Source organism: Martes martes (assembly GCF_963455335.1).
Source record: "Martes martes genome assembly, chromosome: 6".
In the NCBI taxonomy this organism is placed as follows: domain Eukaryota; kingdom Metazoa; phylum Chordata; class Mammalia; order Carnivora; family Mustelidae; genus Martes; species Martes martes.
In genome coordinates, this window is record NC_137893.1 from 69,543,672 (window position 1) to 69,570,590 (window position 26,919).

Sequence of the window (26,919 nt, forward strand, 5' to 3'; positions counted from 1 at the left end):
TTCTTCTTCTGCCCTCCCCCCTGCTTGTGTGCATTCTCTCTCTCTCTCTCTCTCAAATAAGTAAATGAAATTTTTTTTTAAAGAAATCTTTAAAAAAAAGTTTGATTTTTTTGTTTTGTTTTGTTTTAAAGGTAGATAATATCGGAAAGGTGCAGAAAATGACAAGAACAAAAATAACAAGAACAAAAAGGAAACCTGAAAGTTAAATTAGTAATAATACAGCAAAGAGCGTCACTTGTAGCCATTGCCGTTTTGCCAATGCAGTGAACTTGCACTCCTCCCTAACTTTTAGATGGAACTCCATCGCCCAGCACATCTTTACTCTGTTGACCATTACCACGATTTCCATCTGAATTGGTTGGGAGTACAAAAACAGGCTTCCAGAAGGACTTACAAGATAGCACTAAGCCAGTAAGAATGGTTGAGAGCTAAGATTTCAATCCTCTTCTAGCAAACTGGTTTTAGAATGTAGCTTAAAGAATTTTAAAGGAGGCAGATATCATTAAATATATAAAGGTAATCATAGCAGAAAATTCCACCTGCTTAGAACAAACCCCATGATATTCCAAACAACTGGTTAAATACTTATTTAGAAGTGGTTTTCAGTTCCCTGTATTACATTGTTTCCCGGTTCTTGTTTCTCATCCTTTCCTCTGGCAATTCTCTTTACTGAAATTGTTCTGTGATCTAACGAATAGATCATGCTACCAAACTGGAAAAAAAATAACCTGTTTATTTAGCCTGTTGTTTTTGGTCTTAATAAAACCATTATGAACAATTAATGTCTATAAATTTGAAAATGCAAAAATAAAGAATTCCTTAAAAATGCAACTTACTGAGACTTTAATACAAATAAAAATATTTTATATTTTTATTAATATAATATTAATTAATATAATATTAAAATATTATGAAATATTTTATAAAAAATAAAAATATAAACTCATAACTAAACCTTTCCCAGATAGCTTTATTAGTGAATGACTTATACACTAAGGAAAAATATCTCCAACCTTACATAAACTTCCAGAAAATAGAAAATGAGTATAAACTTTCCAGCTTGTTCTATAAGGCCAACATAATCTTGATATCAAAACCTGGTAAGGATACTATTGAAAAGGATCAGGAGGGAGACAAACCATAAGAGATTCTTAATCTCACAAAACAAACTGAGGGTTGCTGGGGGTGGGGGAGTAGGGAGAGGGTGGTTGGGTTATGGACTTTGGGGAGGGTATGTGCTATGGTGAGTGCTGTGAAATGTGTAAGACTGATGATTCACCGACCTGTACCCCCAGGGCAAATAATACATTATATGTTAATAAAAAAAAAGGTAATGTTATAGTCCATTTATTCTTATGAATGAAAATGGAAAAAACCTAAATACAATACTGGCAAATCAAATATAGCAGTAGGTATAAATATAACACATCACAATCAAGTTGAATTTATTATAGGAGTGCAAAGTTGGTTTAACATTCTAAAATCAATTAATATAATTCACCTCATAACCAGATAAAGGAAATAAGTCATATATGATTATATTAATTAAATTCAACACCTATTCTTTATTTAAAAAAAGAGAAAGTAGGGATACCTGCGTGGCTCAGTCGGTTAAAGGTCCAGCTCTTGATGTTGGCTCGGTCATGATATCACGGTAGTGAGATTGAGCCCCTTGTCAGCTCTGGGCTGGGCTTGGAGCCTGCTTAGGATTCTTTGTCTCTCTCTCTCCCTTTGCCCCTCCTCCTCCATTAATGCACTCGCCTGTGCACATGTGCACACACATACACACTCTCTCTCTCTCTAAAAAAATTAAAAATAAATAAAAAGTAAACTCTTAGAAATTTAGAATAGAAAGCGTTATTATTACCTTGATGAAGGACATTTACCAAAAAAGCCTATCATAACCATCAAACAATGATAAATACATGAAATCTCTTCGAAATGAGGAAGGCACAATATGATCACTTCCGCCTGTAGCCCGGTGATCCTACCTATCCTACTAAGACAAGGAATAAAACAATAAAAGGGTTGAGAAGAGAGAAATAAAACTATTATTATAAGAAAACAAAGCATAATAGTGTATATTTTAGTTACTTATTTCTACATAAGAAATTATACCATACTTAGCCGCTTAAAGCAACAAGCTTTATTATCTCACATGTTCTACGGACCAGGAACTGAGGCGTGGCTTTGCTGGTTGATTTTGGTGTAAGGTATTGCATGATGTCAGGTAGGGTAGCACTCATTTAAAGGCTCTCCTGGGAGTCCGAGAGCAGCCACTTCCAAGAGTGCCTTCAGTTTCTTGCTGGCTGCTCGTGGGAAACCTCACCCAGTTCTTTCCACGTGGATCCTTCCATAGAGTTGCTTGGTGGTCTTCATGGTCTGGCAGCTTGCTTCCCAGAACAAATGCTCTAAAAGAGGACAAGTTAGAAACCACAATGCCTTTTCTAACTTTGCCTTGGATGTCACACTCTGTCATTTCTACATTTTATTTTGTGAAAAGCTGGTTACCAAGTACTGTCCACACTCAATGGAGGGAAATTAGGTTAGGTCCCAAAGAGAGATGTCTCAGAGAATTTATGGGAAGAACTTTTTTTGTTTTTTTTTAGATTTTATTTATTTATGTGACAGAGAGAGATACAGCGAGAGAGGGAACACAAGCAGCGGGAGTGGGAGAGGGAGAAGCAGGCCACCCGCCAAGCAGGGAGCCCTATGCGGGGCTGATCCCAGGACCCTGGGATGATGACCCGAGCCAAAGGCACATGCCCAACAACTGAGCCACCCAGGTGCCCCATGGGTAGATCTTAAAACAACCCCAGTGTACACAGAAAATCCAAAAGGATTTACAGAAAAACAGTTAGAATTAAAAACTGAGTTTATTAAGATCACTAGATATGAGCAAACATATAAAAACCGTTTGCCTTTCTATTCAACAATAAAAAATAGTTATAAAGTGAAATATTTAAGATGATGCCATTTATAACAGCATAAAAAAATCAGACACCTAGGAATAAATCTAACTAAAGTGATGTGAGGGTTCTACATGGAAAACTGCCAAACATTAATAGAGAAATTTTAGATTCCCATCTAATTGAATGTATAAAATTAAATCATTGTATTTTTTTCCTAAATACTCTCCAATTAAAGATCATCAGTTGCAAAAAAAATTGTATATTTTGCTGAAAGTTTAAGAAACTTTTGTGTGAGACAAACAAATCCCAATTTTCTCTCTTCATCCTAAAATATTTAACTCACCACTACACCAACCAGTCAGTATCACAAAGTATTCCGAATCTCCCAAAGTTTTGTTGCTCCTGCCACTGTTATGTCTGGACACAATCAGCTTTCCATTTCCTTCATCTGTTGCCTAGCTTTGCTCAAAATCTTTCCTTATCTTCTCTTCTTTCACTATATTTCTGCAGATTACACATTTTAAAAATATAGCTATAAAAATCAACAGATAAATTCGAGACTATACAAATAAACTGGTTTAAAAAAATGCAACTTTCCAAATATAAAAAAATCAAAGCTGACTAAACACACAGGTCTCTACTCTTCTTCTGACCCTGCCTAAGGAAACTTCACCTTGAAGTAGCTTTAAATTGGCTCCGTGATTATGCCTGGAGTAACCTCATTCTTTCAAAGAATCTGTTTTCTGGTTTTCTCTACGTATGTTCTAGGCTATTCAAGACAGGACCTAACTTCCCGGCACCTAAAATATCATTGAATGATTCAAACAGAGTCCCTGTGGTATCCATAGTACCTGCAGAGAAAGTGGGTCCTAGAACATTCCTTGCATAGGGATGCTGATATGGTCAACTGCTCAACCTCACCCCTCACCCCAAACGTGCACCCCCACATTGTGTCTCCAGCCATCTCAAGTCCAGTCAATTAACATGGTTAATTTTACATATATCAACCTGACTGGGCTAAGGATAGACCGGATTATTCTTGGGTGGGTCTGTGAGGATGCTTTAGGTAGAGACCAGCATCTGAATCTATAAATGAGGAAAGAAGATCTGCCTTCACCACTGTGGGCAGGCATCATCCAGTCCACTGAGGGCCCAAATGGAACAAAAAGCTGATGTTGGGGCAAATTTTATTTCTCTCTTCTTGAGACGGGACATCCATTTTCTCCTGCCTATGGATATGGGAGCTCCTAGTTTTGGGGGTCTTTAGATTCTGGGACTTAGACTAATAGTCCCCCATTCTCCTTCTCAGACCTCCAACCTGAGACAAGGAGTTACACCGCCTAGTTCTCAGGCCTTCAGACCTGGACTGAATTATACCACCAGCTTTCCTTGTTACCCAATGTGCAGGTAGCAAATGGTGGGGCCTCTTGTCCTCCATAAGCATGTGAGCCAATTCCTATACTAAATCTCCATATATACACACACACACACACACATACATACATACATATATACACACACACACACACACACATACACACACACACACACACACACACACACACACACACACATATTTCTAGATATTGTATTGATTTTGTTTCTCTCAAGAACCCTGACTAAGGGCACCTGGGTGCCTCAGTGGGTTAAGCCTCTGCCTTTGGCTCAGGTCATGATCTCAGGGTCCTGGGATTGAGCCCTATATCAGGCTCTCTGCTCAGCAGGGAGCCTGCTTCCCCCTGCCACCACCACCCCCCGCCACTCTCTCTCTGCCTGCCTCTCTGCCTACTTGTGATCTCCATCAAATAAATAAAATCTTTGAAAAAAAAAAAAAGAACCCTAATACAGTCATCAATTTCTTACCCAATCAATCCATAGTCTGGACAGTGACACATGAAGTAATTTGGCATGAAAAATACCATTATATGGCAACATACACAAACATTTTGAATGCAAATACTCTTTTACCCAATAGTTCCACTTCTAGAAATTAATTTTATATAACTGCACATGTACTTACATGTAGAAGAAAATAAATTTTATTTTAAGCATTACTTATGGAAGCAAAAAATTTTAACTACATACATGTCCACTGGTAGAGAGACAAGTTAAATACATTATAACTTAACAATTCAGCTATTTTTAAAAAATGTTTTATTTATTTATTTTTAAGGGAGAGAGAGAGAGAGCATGAGAGCGCAAGTGGGAATGAGGAAGGGACAGAGGGAGAAGAAGACTCCCTGCTGAGCAGGGAGCCTGATGCAGGACTTGATCCCAGGATCCTGGAATCATGACCTGGGCCCGACTTGAGCCACCCACTTGCCCAACAATTCAGCTATTAAAAATTACTGAGGCCCCTGGGTGGCTCAGTTGATTAAGCATCTGCCTTCAGCTCAGGTCATGATCCCAGAGTCCTGGGATCGAGCCCCACATTGGGCTCCCCACTCAGCAGGGAGTCTGCTTCTCCCTCTTCCTCTGTCTATCAGAGGAAGATCTATCACGCATGTGCTCTCTCTCAAATAAATAAATAAAATCTTAAAAAAAAAGAGTTACATATTACTACTTTTCTTTCACTCTTTCTTATTTGCATGCATGTTATAGATGACTTTTACCCTTGGGGAAGTTTTGAGTTCCGTACTATGGATTTTGCTGTCCGTTCCCCTAACACTGACTAACTTCTGGACACCGATACTAATTTTTTTTTGTGGCATAAGATTTAGACACTACTCTTATTTTCGGGAGTCTATCCTTGTCTGTTAGCTTTTTTCAAAACAGGCCAAAAAAAATTTTATATTAAAGTTATAACTGAAACCAACTGAGAAAGCTATTCTCTGAGGTCAGAGTTTCTGGAGATCTGAAGAGGTATCAGTGAGGGAGCAAGGGAAGCTGTCTGACCGGGTAGATAAGGTTAATCAGGGCTGGTGGTTAATTAGGTTGATAGCTGTCACAGTCAGACTACTCTCACTTTTTAAAGTTTTCTTCTCTGAAAACTCCCATGTATCCTAGAATTCTGCCCCCTGTGTTCCTACTCTGGTTGGTGGAATGTTCAGTGTTATCAACTGGGCGAGTCAGCTATGACTGGCAGCACTTAGCTCAAGTGCAGTCAGACCTGATTATCATAGTCTCACCATCCACTTTTTAAGGATTCTCCTTAGTCCCGCTCTTTTAGTTGATCTCAATTTTTTTTTTAAGAGAACAGGCATTTTATTTATTTATTTATTTATTTTTAAGATTTATCCATTTATCTTAGACAGAGAGAGAGAGAGGGAGAGCGCACGCATGGTGAAAGGTAAATGGAGAGGGAGAGAGAGAATCCCAAGCAGATTCCCTGCAGAACATGAGCCCAACTCAGGGGCTCCATCCCATGACCCCTGAGCTGAAACCAAGAGTCGGATGCTCAACTGATTGAGCCATACAGGTGTCCTGGGAACAGACACTTTAGAATGGTTAGATGCTGGATATAAGAAGCACATTAAAGTCAATATTATTCTCTCACAGGGATTTATGAGACTCTCAGACGAAGAGAGCACTGCTTTTTAGATGTAAAAATTTCACTAAGCCGCTATTTACTTAGGAGCCAATAAGTTAAACAGTGATAAGCCAAGCACTAATTTTTTAAAAAAAGATTATATTTATTTATTTGACAGAACGAGAAAGCAGGAGCAGGGGGAGCTGTGGAGGAAGAAAGAGAGGGAGAAGCAGATTCCCCACTGATCGAAGAGCCCCATGCAGGACTCGATCCCAGGACCCTGGGATTATGACCTGAGTTGAAGGCAGACACTTAATTGACTTGAGGCACCCAAGTGCCCCAGCACTATCGTTTTAAGGGGTAAAATGAGGTGGCTTCCTGTCTACTTAGTTCATGATGTATCACAAAGAAAATATTTGCTCATTTTATTAAGTTCAGATTTAAGTGAATTGAATTATTGTGCTCTGAGGTTTTTACTTAACTAAGACTTGATGGGAAATTTATATTTAATATAATAAGTGGATAAGATAGTTAATCATATGATGTTCTTATGGAAACCTGTGCCAAATCCTGATTGCCTATAGAACAAACTCAAAACCCAAGCTCCTCTTTGAAGCTTTCATGCATTTACTCATGTAGTTCCTCTCAAAAGCCATCTTGTCACTCTCAAATTTCCACGATATCCTTAAATTAGAATTTATCATTCCTTTCTACAAGTTACTAGGGTCTGCAATTGGGACTTGAACTGTTCTACCTGTCTTTGAGATTGACTTCAGGATTTTCCCTATTGCACTATTCTTGTTGTGTTTTGATATCACAGAATGGCTTGAAATATGTTTCCTCTTTTCTCGTTCTTTGGATGGTTTGGTTTAGCATTGCTATAGTTTCAGGATAAGCCAATAGCTATGGAATTAAAAAAAAAAAACAACTTAAAATTTTAGTGGCTCAGCACTACAAAGACATATCTCTTACTTATTTCTTGCTCATAGTCCAGTATGGGTTATAAATTGGGGTTGGGGAAGACTTTGCTCCTCACAGTCACTCAGGGACCAAGACTTCTTACATTCTAGAAGGTCTATCATCCCCTAGGACCTCAGAGTTCTCTGGATCTGCTGGACCTGGCAAACAAAGGAAGAGAGAGAGAGTGAAGGATCATGTAGGAGATTTTTAAATATGGGCCATGCCTGGAGACAGTTTATATCAACTCCACCCATATTCCATTGGCCAGAACCCACTCACATGGCCACAACTAGCTGCAAAGGAGGCTGGAAGATGTGGATAGTTTGGTGCCCCAGAGGAAAAGAAAATATAGTTTGGCGACCATGTAGCCTTGCCTCTGTCATAATCTGTTCTTCTCATCAACAAGTATCTGTTTTACCACACAAAGAACATACATTCACTGACCCTCTCCAAGGGAAACAACCCTAAGTCCCACCTTACCAGGGAATCCAGTTTAATATATAGATCTCTGGGGGGATAACATGATTTTCTTTTCATAAGTTCCAGGCTCTTACAATTACTTCATCTTTTCTACCAGGTTTAGCCATGCATTTAAAAAATAGTTTAAAAAATGTTGTATCCATCATTTTAAGGTATATGCCCTGAGAATTTCCACTAAACACTAGATCCGTCAAAATGTGCGTAGTTTTCCTCATCCATTTTCAATTAGGTTCACACTTTTATTCCTTCAGCAATTTGCTGAAGAAGGCCCACACAAGCCACTGTTCTTGAATTAAATCTGACGGTGCACAAAGCAGACACAGTCCCTGACTTCATAAAGCATAGGGTCCAGTAGTTCCTTGTTATCATTTTCTGGGTATCTGTTCCTTCCCAGTGACTGCACTCTCCAGGCGGATATTCCTATGGAGAGGGTGGGGTCACAGGAAGCAAGAGGGATAGGAAGCCATCAGATAACCTCAACATCCCTATTTTTCTAAGTGTTTTCTAATTTAGTAGAATATATTCGTGTGCCCCAGGGAACCACAAAATCCAAACTGAAGGACAGTATCTTGCTAAAACCAAACTTCTACTATACATCTGTTTTGAATAAACTAAGGACCTCTAGGTTGGTCCATTTTCCAAGTGGAGGAATTTATTTACTTAGAAACTGTAATATTCCATTTCCAATCCTGCTCTCTCCACTATTTCCAGGGACTGTTTTACAAACTAGCCAATCAGGTCTGGGCTATGTAGATATCCCAGGCCAAGCCCATATCATCCAGAAGGTTGCTCTTCTGACATTTTTCTCCTGACGTTTTCATTCAACACTCTCTTCTGCTGTTGTAGCTGTTGATGGGTTTTTACCATTACTTGTGGAGGCTGCTTACAAATTATGCTCTACGGGCAAGATTCCTTACAGTGATCCCAGAGTATTGGGCCATATCCAATGTGGCAGCTATCTTCTATCTTGGTAAACATTTCACCACAGGAGCCATGTTTTTCTAATCTTGTTTTAGAGTCTGCCCTCAAGCAACCTGACTTTGCCTGTCCAGCAAAGTCCAATGATGCTGCTTCCAGGTCATTTTGCCTCCCCAATCCCCATATCTAAGTAAGTGGGTACTCGAAGTACAGTATTCTTCTTTCACTTGACCAAGCAAGCCCTCCCTCTAGTCTTTGTCTTGGGAGACAGTACAGATCTGTTGACCATGGGACTGAGGGATAAATCACATGCCAGGCCATTTTCATTAAACTTTGATGTCTGTCTCAGATATTTCCCATAGTAGGACATCTGCCTGTTTCCCGCAAAATGGGGATCCATGCTCATAAGGTTCATTCCCACTGACTTCTCCTTTCCTTATGCTCTAGGTTTATGTCTGTAAACAAGTCTGGAACTTTTACTTCTGGCCTCTCAGCCCTCCCCACTGAAGATCAGGCACACATGGAAGGCTCTATAACCTTTCTTTACTTGTTACTGAGAATCAAAGTAAAATAAAAACTTTTACAAACTTGCTTTGTGTTATTGCCTGAATTGAACTGGTATAAAATGGAACTCAATGATGCATTGATACTAAAAAAAAAACCAAAACACCGTTTCAGGGCAGCTGGGTGGCTCAGTAGGGTAGTCTGCTTCTCCCTTCCCCTCTTCCTCTGCCTGCAGTTCCCCCTGCTTGTGCTTGCTCTTTCTGTCAAATAAATAAAATCTTATATATATATATATATATATATATGTGTGTATATATATATGTGTATATATATATATATATATATAGCAATGGATATATATATATGTGTGCGTGTGTGTGTGTATACACATATACATATATATCCATTGTTTTATCCTTGTATTTCATTTATATTCTAAATAAAGTAACAGTTATCTAACAAACAAATGTTCATGTTAAATAGTGAGAACAACTTGAAGGCACAGATAGAAACCAGAATTTCTGATTCCTTTTATGAGTTTTATTATCTACCCGACTGAACTTCACTATAGCAGAGATATTGTATTACTCATTTTTGTATGTCCAGCGCATGGCATGAGGTCTGGTATATAACAACACTCAAATTATTGAGCTGAAATAATACATCTTTGTTATACTCTTTCCAAATGTAGCTTTTGGGGAGTTTTTTTATTAGGCCCTATTCTGTTTCTGCTTTCAGCTCTAGGGAGCAATTGACCATGAAATCCCATGGAGAGCAACTGTGGAGATTCTCCTCCAGCTTAAGGGAATCAGCATGCCCAGGCTTCTTTCTCTGTCATTGAGACAAATGAAGCAGGGGTATGTATGTGGCACAACTCCAAATACAACTGAGCGAATACCTCAGTTTGGCAGGCTTGAGAAACTTACATACTTGTTAGCAATAGTTGGGAGCGGTCTTTCAAAAGGAGATCACCACTACTCAGTGTGACGTAGATAAAAAAAGGGGATTTGTGTGACTTTTAAGGAAAATCCTGTGGAAAATATTACTGCTGATGGAAAGGAGAAGGGTTTCTTGAGGGCATACTCTAATACAAGATTAGAAAAACATGGCTCCTGTGGTGAAATGTTTACCAAGATGGCTGCCATTAAGGCTTCTCATCCCTGTACACACATTCCACTATCAAGTGGTGAAGTCTATGATACCTCTCTTTGAATTCAGGCTGGCTCTCTGACTTGCTTTGACCAAAAGAATGCAGCATAGACGTTGCTTCTGGGCCTAGGTCTTAAAGACCTTGTAAGCTTTTGTTTTTATCCTCTCAGAAGCCAGGTGCCATGTAACGAAGCCTGGCCTATCCTGCTAAAAGGTCACATGGAGAGAGAGCTGTAAAAGGACAGCTTCTGTAGAGGAGAAATTAGGCTCCTCAGTTGACAGGCAGCACCAACTGCCAGACATGTGAGTGCAGCCACATTGGATCCTTCATCCACAGTTAATCCTCCCAACTGACACTACACAGAGCAGAGATGAACCGTCTCTTTGAGCCCTGCTTCAATGTCCAAAGAAGTACAGCAATAAAATGGTTGTCATTAATTTGGGGGGTCATGCAGCCACAGATAACTGAAATAGCTCCAAGGATTGGCCAGGTGATAGAGTGACTCCTATTGACATCTACAAGGTGTCTTTACTGCTTATGGCAGTGGAACTGGGGATGCATGCCTTTCTGAGATTGCCTCCATCAGACAGAACAGGAGAGTGCATTGTCAGGTCTCCCTGCCTGTGGACCCTGTCAGGGAAGGGCAGCTTCTCAGTTCAGAGCCGTTCCAGTACTTCTACCTGGTTGGGCTTGGCACCCAGAGGCACAAAGATAAAAGAATGAATCACCAGTATAGTGGGATCAAGATTTCTTAGGAGCATGCTTGTGTGAATGAGTTGGTAAAGAAGGGCTTAAAGAGATCCTGGGTAAACTTCTAGTTATATTGCCAGACTGGCTTTGCTTGCAGATGGTGTCTAAGATTGAGGCTGTGATGCTAAATTTGGATGTGGTGACTCTCAGGTCTGGTATCTGGATTCCTGTGCTGTTCTTTGTGTCAGTCCCTTCCCTGTTACTCTAGTCTGCGTAATGGGAAAATGCAGCCTTGCTTTTATCAATTTGTTTTCCTGGAGATTAATATTCTGGCTTGAACTACAGCCTCGTGGTCCTGCCCTGTGTTGCTTGCCTGCATCTCTGAATAACACCTGTTTAGGACTTTGTCCTGCCTGTCTGTCCAAACTTCGTTTCTCTCCCTGTTAAGACCTCCCCGCTTGCCTGGAATACCACCTGTTGTTTGTTGACATCTGTATTGTACCATGTTCCATCTGTTTTCTTCCCTTCCTTATAGCTCCCGGAATTTGATTTTTCTACCTTTATTTCCTTCCAGGTCCTCACAGAATCTGCTCCATTCCACTGAAATGTTGTAAGGCTGTATCCAAAACACAAAGTCTAATTCTTCCACACAATAGCCTTTAGATATTTGATAACAACCTTCCCATGACCTTTGATCATCTCTTTAGCCTAAATCTTTGCTGGCTCCCACATTATCAAGACTATGCATCAATGGATATAATTTTGTTTCTCAAAATCCCTCTTAAAAGGTAGTTTACTGAAGTGCTTCCCATGCTTCAGCAGAGGACATAGGAGGGGTATCATTTCCTATTATAAGGGCATTATATTTGATCAATTATGCCTATATTTTTGTTATTATTTTGCATGAGCAGTTTTAAAGGGTTCCATCAGGTCTAGACCAGGGGTTTATGCGCTCTAGAGCTTATATAACTTCAAGGACTCTCTTTAAAAAAAAAAAAAGTACAAATATACAGTTATTTTCAGGCCTGTGAAAATGAGGGATCCTGAAGGTTCAGTTTTGCTAGTTTCATTGTAAATCTGCCTCAATGTTTCTAATGGGATCATCTCATAAAATTTCTGGCTCTTTTTCATCAGAGCCGCTATCTTATCGGGTTTCCTCTCCCTCCATATTAGTGCCCATTTTAGATTAAATCTAACGTGGGTACTTAGCACATGCAGGATTAAGTAGGTTCACCTACATCAGGAACTTAGAAAAACGTCTAGTGCATAAAGCATGCAATAGCTATTACCTATTATTATTTTTATTGCTTACTTGCGAGCCCTTAGCGAATAGTTTCTCTTCCCGTCTTCATTTTCTCTTCGATGTTTTGGAGATGATACTTGCCCTGCCTTTTCCACAAAGTTATTGAGAGGATCAAATGATAAAAAATGTGAGGGGGCTTTGTCAACTGAAAAGCACCATGCACACGGAAGGTATTGTAACCGAGGTTCCATTCGACTTGTTCACTTTAGAAAAGGTTATGTTTAGAAAAGAAAAGAAGGCTTTGGCTGAGGTAGAGTCACTAAAGCCCGGGTTAAAGGAGGGAGGAAGCAAAGAACAAGAGATGCATGGGTAACATACGCCCAAGGCAAGGAACTGCACATCCCTTTTGACATGCCAACGTTCAGGAAAGATGCAATATGTAGAATCTGAGAAAAAGTGGTGTAATTATGTACAAGCAAAGCACCGGGAGGTATCGCGGGCGCGCGCACGTGTGCGTGTGTGTGTGTGTTTGTGTGTGTGTGGTGTGCGCACCCGCACGCACGTGTGCGCCTGTGCCTCAGCCTAGGTCCGCAGCCTCTTCAGCCTTGTCCAGCTACGCAATCCAGGCTCCCAGGCCGCGGCCTGGAAAAATCCTGCTCCGACTTTGGGTTCAGCTAACAAGTCCCTCCACTGTGGGGTTTCCCCAATCCCTCCAGCCCCTCCCACAGAAAGAATAAATGGTTCCTTTTCAGTGCCCTCGCTGTGAAAGCACTTCACTTCTTCCAGTCTCGACTGAGGAGGACCCACTTTTCCTATTTCCCTGTTTCCAGGGTCTAGCCTTGTATCCGCTACCGAATAGGTGTTCAGTAAAGAACTAGTCAGTAAAGCACTTTGAAGAAATCACTTTTAAAAGTTGGCAAAAAGGACTTAAGGGTGGGATGAGCGGGTAAAAAAAAAGCCTGGCGCCCTGACATAAGCGGTCATTAACCAGGGCAGCTCTGACCGCCAGACGCATCTTTCCAGCTCTGGGTACCCGGCGACCGCGGCGGCCAATCCCGCGGGAAGGCCCGCCCCGGGGGCGTGGCCTTGGTGGGGGGGGCGTGGTGCGGCCCGCGGGGGTTTCCGCGCTGGGGGCGCGTCCGGCGGGGGCGCAGGAGGGGCTTCCGCCGCGAGGGGGCGGGGCTGGAGCGCCGAGTCCTCTGACGGCCCCAGCCAGGGAATTTCAATTTGAAACCCAGCGGAGGGAGGAGGCGGTTGCGGCGGCCGGGCGGCTGGGGCTGGAGCGGGACCAGTCCCCGCGGCGAGCGAGCCCCTGGAGGTGCAGTGTCCGGGTAAGGAGGCTTGCGGGGCTGCGGAATGGCGGGCCCGGGACGGGGGAGCCCGGACCGATCGTCCAGTCCCTGCTGAGTTGCAGGAGCAGCTGGGATTTTTCCTCTGGCTGCAGCTGGGAAGCTGATCCCTGGCAGGAAGCGGTGGCGGGACGGTCCCACCGTGGGGGAGGGCGACCGGCTTTGGGATTTTCTGCGGCTCCCTCTTTCCTCTTCTCCCCCTCTCTGCCGGACCCCATTCCCGCCCCGAGGTCCGGGTCCAGTTCCTCCAGGCAGGATTCCTGCTTCCCCGCTCCACTGCGGTCCCCCCCATCTCCCTTCCCGGGATTCGGGGCCACGTCTGGTCCGAGCCAGGAGAGGTCGGGGCTTGGTGAGGACGGCGCCGGCGCCGGCCCCGCCGAGGTGCCGTGGGCTCAGGGTGGCGGATCCGGGGCCCCGCGGAGAGGCTGGAGGAGGAATCCGGCTCCATCCCGGGCACGGGCCGCGGCGCGCGAGCCGATCCCAGCGTGGAGCACAACGCCGAGGCTCCGGGGAGGCGGCGGCGGGGTTCTTCGGGGGATGGTTTGGGGAGAGGAAATGCGGGCGAGGACGCCGCGCTTCCCAGGGCCGGCGGCGCGCGTGGGCTCTGCAGGGCGCTGGGCGAGGGGGGCGCGCCGACCCCACGCGCCGCGCGGAGCCGTCCCGCCCGGCGTCCGTCCGCGCGCGCCCCCGTCGTCGTCCCAGAGGACGTCTGCTGCCCGGGCCGCTGCGGGGAGCGATGCACTTTTGCGCTCTGGTCCCTCCAACTCCGACACTCAGGCCATCTCTGCACTGATGGCTCCTTTGCCTCCGCTGGGGCTGGGGGCAGAGGGTCGGGAACAGTTTTAGGTGAACAGTTTTAGGTGGGGGTGGGGGAGAGACAAGGAGGAGAACGGACCCAACTAGACGCTGCCCCCCCTCCCCCCAAGCAGTCGGGTTGTCCGCGGGGGCGACGTCGGTCCTCGCACTTCCCAAAATCGCTCATCTCCTCGGAGGTCAGGGTTTTTTGGTGAGATTAGAAGAGCTCTCGCCTACTGTCTGTTTTTTTCGGGGAGGGTCTCTTGAGGGGCCCTTCCTACTAATTTAGGGTGCTTTAAATTGAATTCTCCATCAGGATAACCGCTGCAGCCGTTTTTAAGAGGGAGGGAAGGTGGAACCTAGAGTTGTGGGGAGATTTTATATATATATATATATATATATATATATATATATACACACACACACACACACATACATATATATATTTGTTGTTGCTTTGAATCACATCTTTTCCTCAGTTTCCTGAACTTCTTGCCTCCAAAATGTTGTCTTTGGGGTATCGTGCCAGGAGTCTTATTCTTCTTGCTGTTATGTAAGCGTTATTATTATTTTTTTTTAATGATTCTTACAGTTTTTTTCTTTATTCCTCCATATTCTTCACTCCCCCCCCCCTTTTTTTTTTCTTCTCACCGGAATGCATTATTTCTATATTCTCTATCTATAATACGGTGGGAGAATTAGCAGTTTAGTTTAGCTTCCTATCACATTTCAGTTTGGGTTTAACACTTGAGGGAAACTGAGTCAATTTCTTGGCCACAGGATCTGGGATGTAGGATTCTCAGGCTTTGGATAGGTTTTACTGGGACACCAATAGCACTTACTGCTGTTGAGTTTCCGTTTGCAGCCTCATTGCTGTGAGAAATCCACTGGATTGCTGTTGCAGTCACCAATGGGGCTTGCAACGCAATCTTGGATTATGATAAGGGCCAACCGACTACCATCCATCAGGCTGACACAATTTTTAAAGAGCTAGGCTGTGTCACCTGTTAGAGCGGGAGTGATCAGTTTGGGAACCACCATCAAACCGCGGATATCTCCTCTGGAGGTTATTGGAGAACTGTACAAGTGGTAATGACTTGGAACAATGGCGTGGATTTAGGGCTCATTTAATCCTATCCTGTCTTCCTCACTTCTTGGGCAGAATTCCCACTGAAGTCAGTAGTGGTCTTGTGTGCAGAAGGACTGCTGAGAACAAGAGACTTGCTCATTTAGAGTATCGGGAGGGACAGTTTCTTTCCCTTTAAAACACCCTTCTTTAAGAAAGACCTAGTCATAACAGTTCTTTAATCTTTTACCTCCAGTCCAAGTAGTTAGAGTACTGTGTGCAAAGACCTTCCAGAGAAAATGGGTGGGTAACTTCAGCCCCCAGCTTCAGATTCTTGGTATCTGAATTGGATGGGGATTGCTTAAAATGATTAAAAGTGATCATTTAACAAAGTTAAAATTTTAGTGAAGTTATACTAACTTCTGTAAAAAAATATAAGGTGTTATGGAATATTTTCAACTGGGTATGTATTATTAAATTGGGCATGTATGCAACTGGGGATGTACGTTAAAATCAGAAATTTAATTCCAAATAGAAGCAAATTTGCAGATTTAGGGGATGAATCTGAAGGGAGGCCCACCAAAAAAATAACTGCAAATGTAAAACAAAGACATTCAGAGAGCTCTTACTGTATTTGGAGAGGTAGCTTTTCGTACAGTTAACATACATACAGGCAGTAGTGACTCTCTGGGCCCATCATTATTAGATTTGTGAGCGCTTGATGCTTTCCAGTTTCACTCGGCGCTTTCCAGTTTAGCTTTGTGCTGATCTGAATTGGTGAGCTTGTTAGGTACTTTGCCTCTTAACGTAACGTTCCTGTGGTTTACCCTTTCCAAATTACCAGTTCTAAAGAATCAAGTTTAAAAGACCTATCCAGTCACCAGATTGTAAAAATAGATTTTTACAAATCATAACCATGTCCATGTGTACTACCCAACCATTTGCTTTCAACTAAAAATACTTGCAAAGATGACAAAGCAGTCCTCAACCAAAATATTTATTGGTAAAATTACTCTGTAATTAGTAATATTGTATAGTTATGTTTAACCTCAGGTTTTGCTCTGAATCACCACTCTCATATTACTGTGGCTAGAGAACTACAAGAGTTTTTATCTTTGCCATTTTATTTGGGAATGTGGGGTTTATATTTTGTATAGGAGAATGCTAAATATTTTTAAAGATTTCACTTTCTTTCTGTTTCCTCAGGAAAGTATGGGCCTTTGTCCTTGTTTTTTAACCGAAGTAGTCTTTTTGAAAACCATGTATTGCCTTTTTGGAAAAGTATGCCTTGCTAATATTTTTATAAGACACTATAGTAGTTTATAGGGATTGATACTGCTGAGAGTCAAATTTTGTATTTCTAAAATCTGTTTTTACTTGAAGAAAACAAAGGAAATGTGCCTATCTCCCCCACCCCACCTTTATTTAGAAACATTTCCAGTGGCCTTGTTTGCTTTTTCAGATTCAGAATTACTGTACCTAACCACTGGGTACCCTTACAGATTTAAAAGCTGTAAGTAAATGTTTATGCTGGCTTCAGTAGTCTAGCAAATACTAGCCAAACCCTAATTTACTGCCCTTTTATAGAATCTTGGAATCTCAGGGCTGGACCTTTAGGAGTCAGCAAATCCAGTCTCAGCCCTTGTCCTCTTCCCCCAACACACAGACATTTCCAGAATCTTTGGGAGGCCTGAGTTAATAGAAGATTTGTATATGAATCACCCACAGATTCCAGACAGAGCATCCTTTGGGAATGCCATGTTTTGGCACAAACTAGCAACTCAGTATTCATAAGATATCTATCATTCATCTGGGCAGTGCCCCAAACTAAAATCTCAAATGGAGTTGTGGCTGGTATCATTAGCTATAGGGGAATGGCCTCCAAGTGTAAATACTATAGTTTTGTGTAAGTTAGAGCTAAGCCAAAAAGGAAAGAGAGGATTCCTCTCTAATAGCTAGGAATAACTGATAGTGATAACCAGTGCTTTTTAAAGCTTTTCTGTAAAGTGTGTATAGGTGTGCATTTTGTATGAGAGAGGGAATATATTTATGTACATGTATATATATTTGTTATGTGAAGTATCTATAGCATTGTGCTCAATATGACAGATCTATTCATTGAACCTTTGTAGAATATTTTGGAAGTGCTTTTAATGAAGATTCTTTGAAAGTTGGAGTTGATGTAGAACCTGGTACTATTTCATGTAGAAATGTCATGTAGGCAATATTTCATACAGGGGATTTACTTTTCTGGCTAGTGGATATTGTTTCCCCTCGCTTTGTGGTTGAATTGAGATCTGTGTGGGTTTCTTCAATGTGTGTTTCTCATGTCTAGGATAGATTATATTTAACTTCTCTCAAAACCCAGTCTTTGAGATAGTATTTATTTTAAGAGAATTTCAGTGGTTTTCTCATTTTTTAAAAAAGATTTTATTTATTTATTTATTGACAAAGAGAGGGAGGGGGAGAGAGAGAGAGAATGAAAGGATGAGTGGGGTAGAGGGGCTGAGGGAGAGGGAGAAGCTCACAGGGTTCGCTGACCTGAGCCTAAGGCAGCCGTTTGACTGAGCCGCCCAGGTGCCTCTCAGTTTTCTCATTTTTAAAGCAACGTCACTTACCTGTTAATAGGAACAATACTACATTTTATACTGGTTCTGGATTTTTTTTCCTGTAGATAGAAATTGGGCTAATATCATAATCTCAATTACTTATAAAATGGAAATATGTTTTCATTTCACAGATATTGCTTTGCATATTAGTATTTTTTCACTTAAGCATATTAGAGCCATAAAGGTCTAGATGCATGTAGATTGCCTCTTAAATACTCTTTATAGTAATATGGAATATATGTGAGGAGTAAGAATTATCTTTTTATTCGCTCCGAGTTGTATCATCAGTAAGGTTTTGTTTTAGGTAGCCAAGTTAACATTTTACATATGTAACTAACTTGAGTGTCGTGGGGATGGTTTTCGGTCTTCCTAGTTCTTAACCAGAACTGGAGGGCACATGGAAAGGGCTCCAAAGTGATTTGTCTGTTCATCTGTAGACACCTTATTGTCTAGATCATGTAGTTTCCTATGTATTCTACCCATATGAATACACATCCCACTATCTTAAAGACATTGTATCTGAACTAAAGCTTTTATTTTCTAACTGACAAGCCAGTTTCCCCTTGCTTTGCTCTTTCTATGGCTTCACTATCAATCTCTTTGAAAAAGATTTTCAAATACATAAAGACATGTTACCTTCTGATTGTCTTATTCCAAGATAACTGTGATTTTTTTTTTAAAGATTTTGTTTATTTATTTTGAGAGGAAGAGAGAGCATGAGCAGGGGGAAAGGCAGAGGGAGGAGAGAATCTCCAGCAGACTCCACACTAAGCTTGGAGCCTGATGGGGGAGCTCAATTTCATGACTCTGTGATCATGACTTGAGCTGAAACCAAGAGTTGGACGCTTAACCAACTGAGCCACCCAGGTGCCCCAAGGGTTTTGGAAACTTTTCATATAGTTCTGATTATCTTCTCTCTAATCATCTTTTCTAAGTCCTGAATTCAGGTTTCTAGATCTGTTGAGGTAGAACCAGCATCATGATAACAACAGTGTGGAGTTTAATCATATTTTTGAGTTTCCTATGTATTTTACCCATATAAATACACATCCCACTATCTTAAAGACATTAAATTAAAATGTAATTTACATTTTGCCATAATTCTTATGTTCTTTTTCTTTTTGCCCAGACAGGCTACAACTTAGATTCATTCACCCAGAGGACCGGAAAGGAGCATTGAGATTATTTAGTTTCATCATGCTTGATGTGGAGTGTGTTAGTGGGGAGGGTATTGCCCAGTGTGGTTTACGAACTGTCTGAGACCTTACTAAAGTGTGTGTGTATATGTGTATGTGTGTACATGTGTGTGTGTATGTGTGTGTGTATGTGTGTCTGAGTATCAGAGAGAGATTTTTGGGAGCAGGTTTTGAAAGCATTTTGGGAAACAAGATCAAAAACTGCTGTTTTAGTTCAGTTCTTATTTTTGAGATTAGAAACCTCCATCTTACTGGATTGATTTATTTCTGGAACTACTGTGCAGCTGTATTCTGGGAATTCCCTTTGCCTTTCTTCCTGGGCTCCCATGCTACTGGGTTCTAACTGGGTTCTAACTCTCTTTATTTGACTATATCCTCCAGTAGGTTCCAAGAAAAAGCAAGTGGAAGGTGAATTTTTTGAAACCTTGCATGTCTTGAAGTAGCTTTTTTCCACTCTTAAGATGCCTTTTTTTTTAAAAAAGCAGGTTCCTTGACTACTGTGGAGGTTGAACTCACAACCCTGAAATCAAGAGTCGCTTGCTCTACCAACTGAGCCAGCCAGGTGCCTCTAAAATTCCTGTTTGTACTCTTTTTTTTTTAGATTTTTTTTTTTAAGATGTTATTTATTTATTTGACAGACGGAGATCACAATTAGGCAGAGAGGCAGGCAGAGAGAGAGAAGGAAGCAGGCTCCCTGCTGAGCAGAGAGCCCGACATGGGGCTCGATCCCAGGACCCTGGGATCATGACCTGAGCTGAAAGCAGAGGCTTTAACCCACTGAGCCACCCAGGCACCCCTCCTGTTTATACTCTTAAGGTGAATGCTTTTATAGTTTGGCTGGGTATAGAATTCTAGGTTAGTGATTACTTAACCTTTGACTTTTTCAGGCATTATTCCTGTGAATTCTGGCATACTAGTGCTGTTGAGAGGGAGTGATGCAATTCTAATTTCTGCTTCTGTATGTGTGGCTGGTTTGTTCTCTTTAGACATTTTTAGGATTTTCTCTTTGAACTTGGTGTTCTGAAATCGCATGATGGTGTGCTTTGGGTGTGGGAGGTTTTTTTACTCATTGTGCTGGGCACTCAGTGGACTCTTTCAGGTTGGAAACTCTTGTCTTTTAGAAATGTTCCTCTATGATAATTTCTCCCTCTGTTTGATCTTTCAGAATCTTCTGTTATTTGAATGTTGGATTTTCTAGATTGACTTTCCAATTTTATTAGTGTGTTTTTTTGTTTTTTGTTTCTGTCTTATACCATCTCTTTGTCTTTTTGCTTGGCTGTTGGCTTTCTTCAGTGTTTTCTTCTAAACTCCCTACTGAATTTTTTTCCCCTATTTTCCAAGCTGCTCCTTGGTCACTGAATTTTTTTGGTAATGTTCTTTTTTTTTTTTTTTCCCTGTGTGTAGTATCTCCAGTCTAACCCTATTTGATGGTCCTTTGCACTTGTTTCCCTCTGGAATGCTCTTCCCTCAGATACCTGCATTACTTACTCCCTTAACTCCCTCAGATCTTTGCATTCTGTGCTCATTTGTTTGAAACCACAACTCCATTCCCATACTTACCCTAGTATGCCTTAAATCTCTTTTTCTTTCTTTTTTCTGTAGCATGTATTATTATCATCTGAGTGTAAACTGCAAGAAGGCGAATATTTTGTCTGTTTGCACTTTGTGAATATGTGTTGACGGAGTCATCAGGCCTCCTTGTTTTCTGTGTGTCCCTCACATCTGCTCTCTTGGTCTAGAGTTCCTAAGTCGGGAGACTTCCTTCAATTGCTCCAGAGAGTGTACTTCTTGTCTTTTGGCTGCAAAGGCGGGAAGAGAGAAGGAGAAAGGAGGAGGGGTTTCAGCATTTCACCTGCTGTTTTCAGCTCCATTTTTCACCTTAGCCCTCAGTGGCTTCTGGAACCTCTACTTCCTAGGCTCCCAGGGCCTCTCCCAGCACTCAGATTGCTTCTTGTAGGCCTCCACCAGAACATGGATTCAGCTTTGGCTTCCTCTGCTTTGCTAAGTCAGTTACTTTGTACATCTGTTTTCCATCTTCTCGAATTCTGTTGATATATCTCATCTGCTGGCCCATCCCTTCCCTTTTTTTGGTCCCTCCCCTTCTTTAAAAAAAATTTCCTTGCTGTCATTTTAGTGTGGTTTTGGGAGGGAGTAGAAATTAACTCATGTTCAATCCACTGATTTAGGGTTTTAAATTGATAAAAATAAAATTCCCAAGATAACTGTGGTACTCACAGTTTGGTAAGGACTGCAGCCATTATAAAATTGTCCTTTTTATCATGCCTGTTAGTCAGTTGAACTTCAGATTATATATATGTATATATTCATACATATATGAACAGAAAGAGAGAGTCAGATGATTGAGTCAACATCTGGGGTGGATGGGAGTGGACGACTGATAAGTTTTTGAACAAGAAGGTACTTCCTAGGAAGACTTCAGCAAATGTATTTTTTTTCTTTGTGATAAAGTCAAGAATTAGTTCAGTACAAATGCTTATAAATCTTATAGTTTGTACTTGAATTAGATTTAAAAATACACAGTAGGGGTGCCTGAGTGGCTCAGTTGGTTAAGCATCTGCCTTCAGCTCTGGTCATGATCTCAGGGTCCTGGGATCGAGCCCCACTTTGGGATCCTTGCTCAGTGGGGAGGCTCCTTCTCCATCTCCCTCTGCTCCTCCCCACTGCTTATGCTCTTTCTCGCTCCCTCTCTGTCTCAAATAAATAAAATAAAATCTTAAAAAAAATACACAGTAAAAAGTGTGATGGATATGTTTCAGAAATGGCAACCTTGGGATACCTTGGTGGCTCAGTCAGTTAAGCATCTGCCTTGGGCTCAACAAGCTCCACATTCTCCCTCTCCCTCTGCAGCTTCCCCCTGCTTGTGCTCTCTCTCTCTCTCAAATAAATAAAATCTTTGGGGGAAAAAAAAAAAGGAATGGCAACCTGATTTCAGAGTGTTCTGAATACCTTTATCTTTAGACTGATATGTGGTTTGCATACACGTATTTAAATATTCTTTGAATATGGATTCAGTGAATAGAGGAAACTTGCACTCCTACGGATTCCGGTAAATACTTTCAGGGGAAAAATTTCACTACTAGGGCATGAGTAGGGGGTGGGAATTATACTCATGTGAAGATACACATTATGAGGGGTTTTTGTGTATGGACTTTGGGGTAACAGAAACGGAGTTCTGAATAAGGTAGTGGCTGTACAGTGTGAGGAAGCCCGGAAGACCCGAAGACTCATATGTGCGTGTGGTTAGTGGAGGTTCAGTTGTTTGGTGGGTTACACAGATTTATAAATTCAGGTACTCTCTTCCTTAATGTAGAAGGTGCTGCAGACAGTAGATCAGGATAGTATTTCCTCAAAGTGTATTTGTATGTTAAAATGAGTTAAGTACACAGATGAATCTTTTTCTTTTAATGGTTAAATATATGCATCAGCGTACATCAGAAAAACAGACAAGTGCTTCAAACCTATGATTTCATTGATATTAACTTAGCATAAGGGTAAAATAAAGTAGGTATTTTTTAAGGAACTTGATTTAAAGATAAGTATCTTTGTCTTTAAGTGTTTGGATTTGGCAAAAACTATAAAGTTGGTATGTGAGTGAAGTTTGAGAAACATTGGGTGTGTTCAAAATATCGTTTTCTTCATCAAGGTCATTGATAGGTTTTTTTTTCTTTCTCCTAACAGATAACAGCATAAAACTGTATGTGGTGATTGAGGCATAGACTTCTAATGGTTTTCTTTTCTTTCTTTCTTTTTTTAAATTCTGTTTTAATTTGTAAGGTTTTTTTTTTCCTTTTTAAAGTAAATCATTGGAACATTTTCTCAATTGATTCTTTTTTTTTCCTAAGATTTTATTTATTTATTTGACAGAGAGAGAGAGAGAGAGAGAGGCTGGCAGAGGGGGAGGGGGAGGCAGGCTCCCTGCTGAGCAGAGAGCCCAGTGTGGGACTCGATCCCGGGACCTTGAGACTGTGACCTGAGCCGAAGGCAGAGGCTTAACCCACTGAGCCACCCAGGCACCCCATTCTCACTTGATTCTCTCTCTCTCTTTTTTTTTTTTTAAAGTTTATTTATTTATTTGACAGACAGAGATCATAAGTAGGCAGAGAGGCAGGCAGAGAGAGGAGAAAGCAGGCTCTCCACGGAGCAGAGAGCCCGATGTGGGCCTTGATCCCAGGACCCTGGGATCATGACCTGAGCCGAAGGCAGAGGCTTTAACCCACTGAGCCACCCAGGCGCCCCTCTCACTTGATTCTTAAAACAATTTCATACCCTGTGTCCCACAGAGAAGAAAAGTGAGTCAGGAAGAGGTTAAACTTACCCAGAATCATTCAGTTTCTTAATGGAGCTTCAGGCACACCCAAAGCCTCCTTGTGTCCTGAGTTGTTCCTTCTGCTCTGCACTCTTCTGCTGGTAATGGAGTTGCCAATTGAATTTTTCTTGGAGAACTCAGGAAACCTGCCAAGTTTTGTAGCTAGAGGTCTGTCCTGTAGCTCTCATCTATTTGTATTTTGAACCCTGAAGGTAGACAGAGCTAGGTCTTCCAAAAATAGTTCAATAGATGTGTCAACATTTTGAGATACTGTTGAAAAAAACAAGGAAGTAGAAGTCCTAGGAGATTATTAGAAAATGGTGCCAAATGCCTTCACTAGGATTTGAAAAGCAAATGTGGCAGGGTCATATGCTAGACAATGGTGCATATTCACCCTTCATTTGGGGAGCCCACTTAAACTATGATAATTTTTCACTTTTCCCCAGTATGCTCTCTAATTGCTTTTGGACTCTGGTAGAAAAGCTGCTAAATGAGCACCTCACTTGAAAAATTTTCTTTAATCCACTTCTCCTAAGGAGAAAAAGAAAAACTCATTTTTCTTAATAAAATGAATACAAATTTTGTATGGGAAAGGTTAAAGTGTCAAGAAATGAGTTTGGTCTGTCTACTGACAAAGGAATCAAAGAGTTTATCCACGAGCTTGTAACCAGAACTGTTTTTGGATCTTAGCCATTAAAATCAACATCAGTAAGGCCTGTGTCTTAATTTCCTTAATGCCAAGATTGTCTGTTTTAAATTACACACATATGGGGATATGATTACATTTGTTCCTCCCCCTTCCCCCACCCACAACAGAAAAATAAAGGTATGGGGAAGATATTCTTAACTTTTGCAGCTCTGCAATGAAGAGCCGTAGATGTGGGCAGCATGTGTGGTACAGATGTGGCTCAAGCTTGTCTCCTCATTGAGGCCGGTTCACTTTTGTCCCCAGTGCTGCAAGCTTGAATGGAAGACATGGGGGTAGGTTTTCGAACATTTGATAGACCTGTGATCTGTGTGTTACTTGCTCTGCGCACCACACATGATAGCAGTGAAGGATAATGTGGCACTATTTTCAGGACCTTTTTTTGGTTGGTGGATTTTTTTTAAAGTCCGTGTTTTTTTACAGTATCTGGTTATTTATTGAAACGGCTTTTTGCAGAAGGAATGTCCCATTGTTTAGTTACAGAAGAGTGTCTTTCTTTTTAAACTTTTTTATTATGGAGAGTTTTAGATATATTCAGAAATAGAGAGAACACTAGCACAGTGACCCCCACGGACCCTCACCCAGCTTTGATAATTGCCAGACCATAGCCAGTCGTGTCTCATCTATAGTTTCCTTTCCACTCCCAATACTCCCCTCTTCCTGGGATTATTTCGAAGCAAATTGTAGACATCACCTAATTTCATTGGTAGATAGGTTAGATATTTCCTCCTGCCCCATCTTCTTGGCACATGCTTTTTAGTCTCCCAAAATGAAGTTCAAGTTCATTACTGCTTTTGTAGAATTAGAGAAATTAGTTCCTTTGTGACATGGTCAGTTGTCATGTTTTTGGAATAAATAACTGACACTTATTTCAATCAGTGAAAGCAGTTTCATCTAAATGTAGAATTGTGGACATAGGAAATGCTTTAGCTACAGCTAAAAATCCCCAATACTTTCTAACCCAAATCAGTGCTGATCTTCAAATTCTAGTATCTTCTCAAGGTAGTGTTGCTGTTCTATATACATTTTTCTCCCAATGGTTCCTATATTTACACCAGACTTGAATGATTTTAGATTTTCCTTTTTTCTCCTTTCCTCCCTCCCATGCTCCCTCTGTCTCTCTTTTTCATTCTTCTTTTGCTTAGCCTGGTTGAGTTGGCAATATGTTGGAAAAAGACCAAGTGAAACATTTTTTTTTCAGCTGACTGAATTTTAATGGGACTACACAGTTATTGTGAAATCAGATCGACCTGCCATGTATATGGTCTGGCAGTGGAGAGGGGAAAGTGCATGTTTCAAATGTGGATCATATATTAGTTCATAAATCCTATCTGTAAATCAAAAGGTTGGCACTATAGCTGAAGCTGACAATCACTTAGTAGCTGAAATGCGTTTCCTAATTAATAAAGGCAGGATTTTTATGTGAGAAGTAGCTTATTGTATATTTTAATTTTTACATTTATTTATTTATTTATTTAAATTTATTTTTTAGATAGAGAGTGTGTGTGAGTGGGGAGGAGCAGAGGGAGAGAGAGAATCTTAAGCAGGCTCCACGCCCAGCTCGGAGCCCAGTGTGTGGCTAGATTTCACTACCCTGAGGTCATGACCTGAGCTGAAATTGAGAGTCAGACACTTAACCGACTGAGCCAGGTAGGCGGCCCTAATATTTTACTTTTAAGTAAAATACAGTTTAGTATGTTTTCTTTGTAAAGTCATTACATGCTGAATTATTTTAAAATGTACTTGATTGAAATATATTTTAATGTATTGTTTAATTATTTTCTTTGTAAAGATACTACATGTTAAATGAGAAAATATTGATAACATTTCTTAAATACTTAATATGTGTCAGATACGGTTTTTTTTTTTTTTTAAAGATTTTATTTATTTATTTGACAGAGAGAGATCACAAGTAGGCAGAGAGGCAGGCAGAGAGAGAGACGGAGAAGCAGGCTCCCTGCAGAGCAGAGAGCCCGATGCGGGACTCGATCCCAGGACCCTGAGATCATGACCTGAGCCGAAGGCAGAGGCTTAACCCACTGAGCCACCCAGGTACCCTGTCAGATACTGTTTTAGGAGTGCTTTTGCTTAGTGTTTTTGTTGAATCCTTGTTGAATCCTAGGTCTTCTTGATCTAGGTTTACCTGTAAGAAAATGGAGGCACCATAAGGTTACATAACTTGCTCAGGGTCACTCAGCTAATTAAGGGCAGAGCAGGGATTTGAACCTGGGTGGTCTGGTTCCAGAGCCTGCAGTCATAACTGCTGTCCTATATTATCCCTGAAATACATATAAATTCCTTCTTTGTACCCTATTCCTACTTGCATTTTCCTCCCCGGTGGTAACTATTTTGAACCATGGCCAATACCACACTATTGCATTAGTGTATAATTTTAATTTGATCACTGCGGGTAGTTTTCCTTCAGAAACTGGAAAGCAGTCAATGAGATTCTACTCTTTACTGGCTATAGTTATGAAGGAGAAATGGGGACAGGTGGAAGCATACAGATCCTAGCAAGGTGGTAACTGCTGATGTTTTTCTTACT

At 41.2% G+C, this 26,919-nt stretch overlaps 1 protein-coding gene across 2 annotated transcripts in view; it reads left to right on the forward strand.

The window, feature by feature from the left end:
• The first annotated feature begins 13,562 nt into the window (after positions 1 to 13,562).
• Positions 13,563 to 26,919, forward strand: part of EPB41L2 (erythrocyte membrane protein band 4.1 like 2) — a 216,598-nt gene continuing 203,241 nt past the window's right edge. For both annotated transcript variants that reach the window (XM_080806711.1, XM_080806712.1), the window contains exon 1: positions 13,563 to 13,657. The gene's annotated coding sequence lies outside the window, so the exon portion shown is untranslated. The remainder of the gene's footprint in view (positions 13,658 to 26,919) is intronic.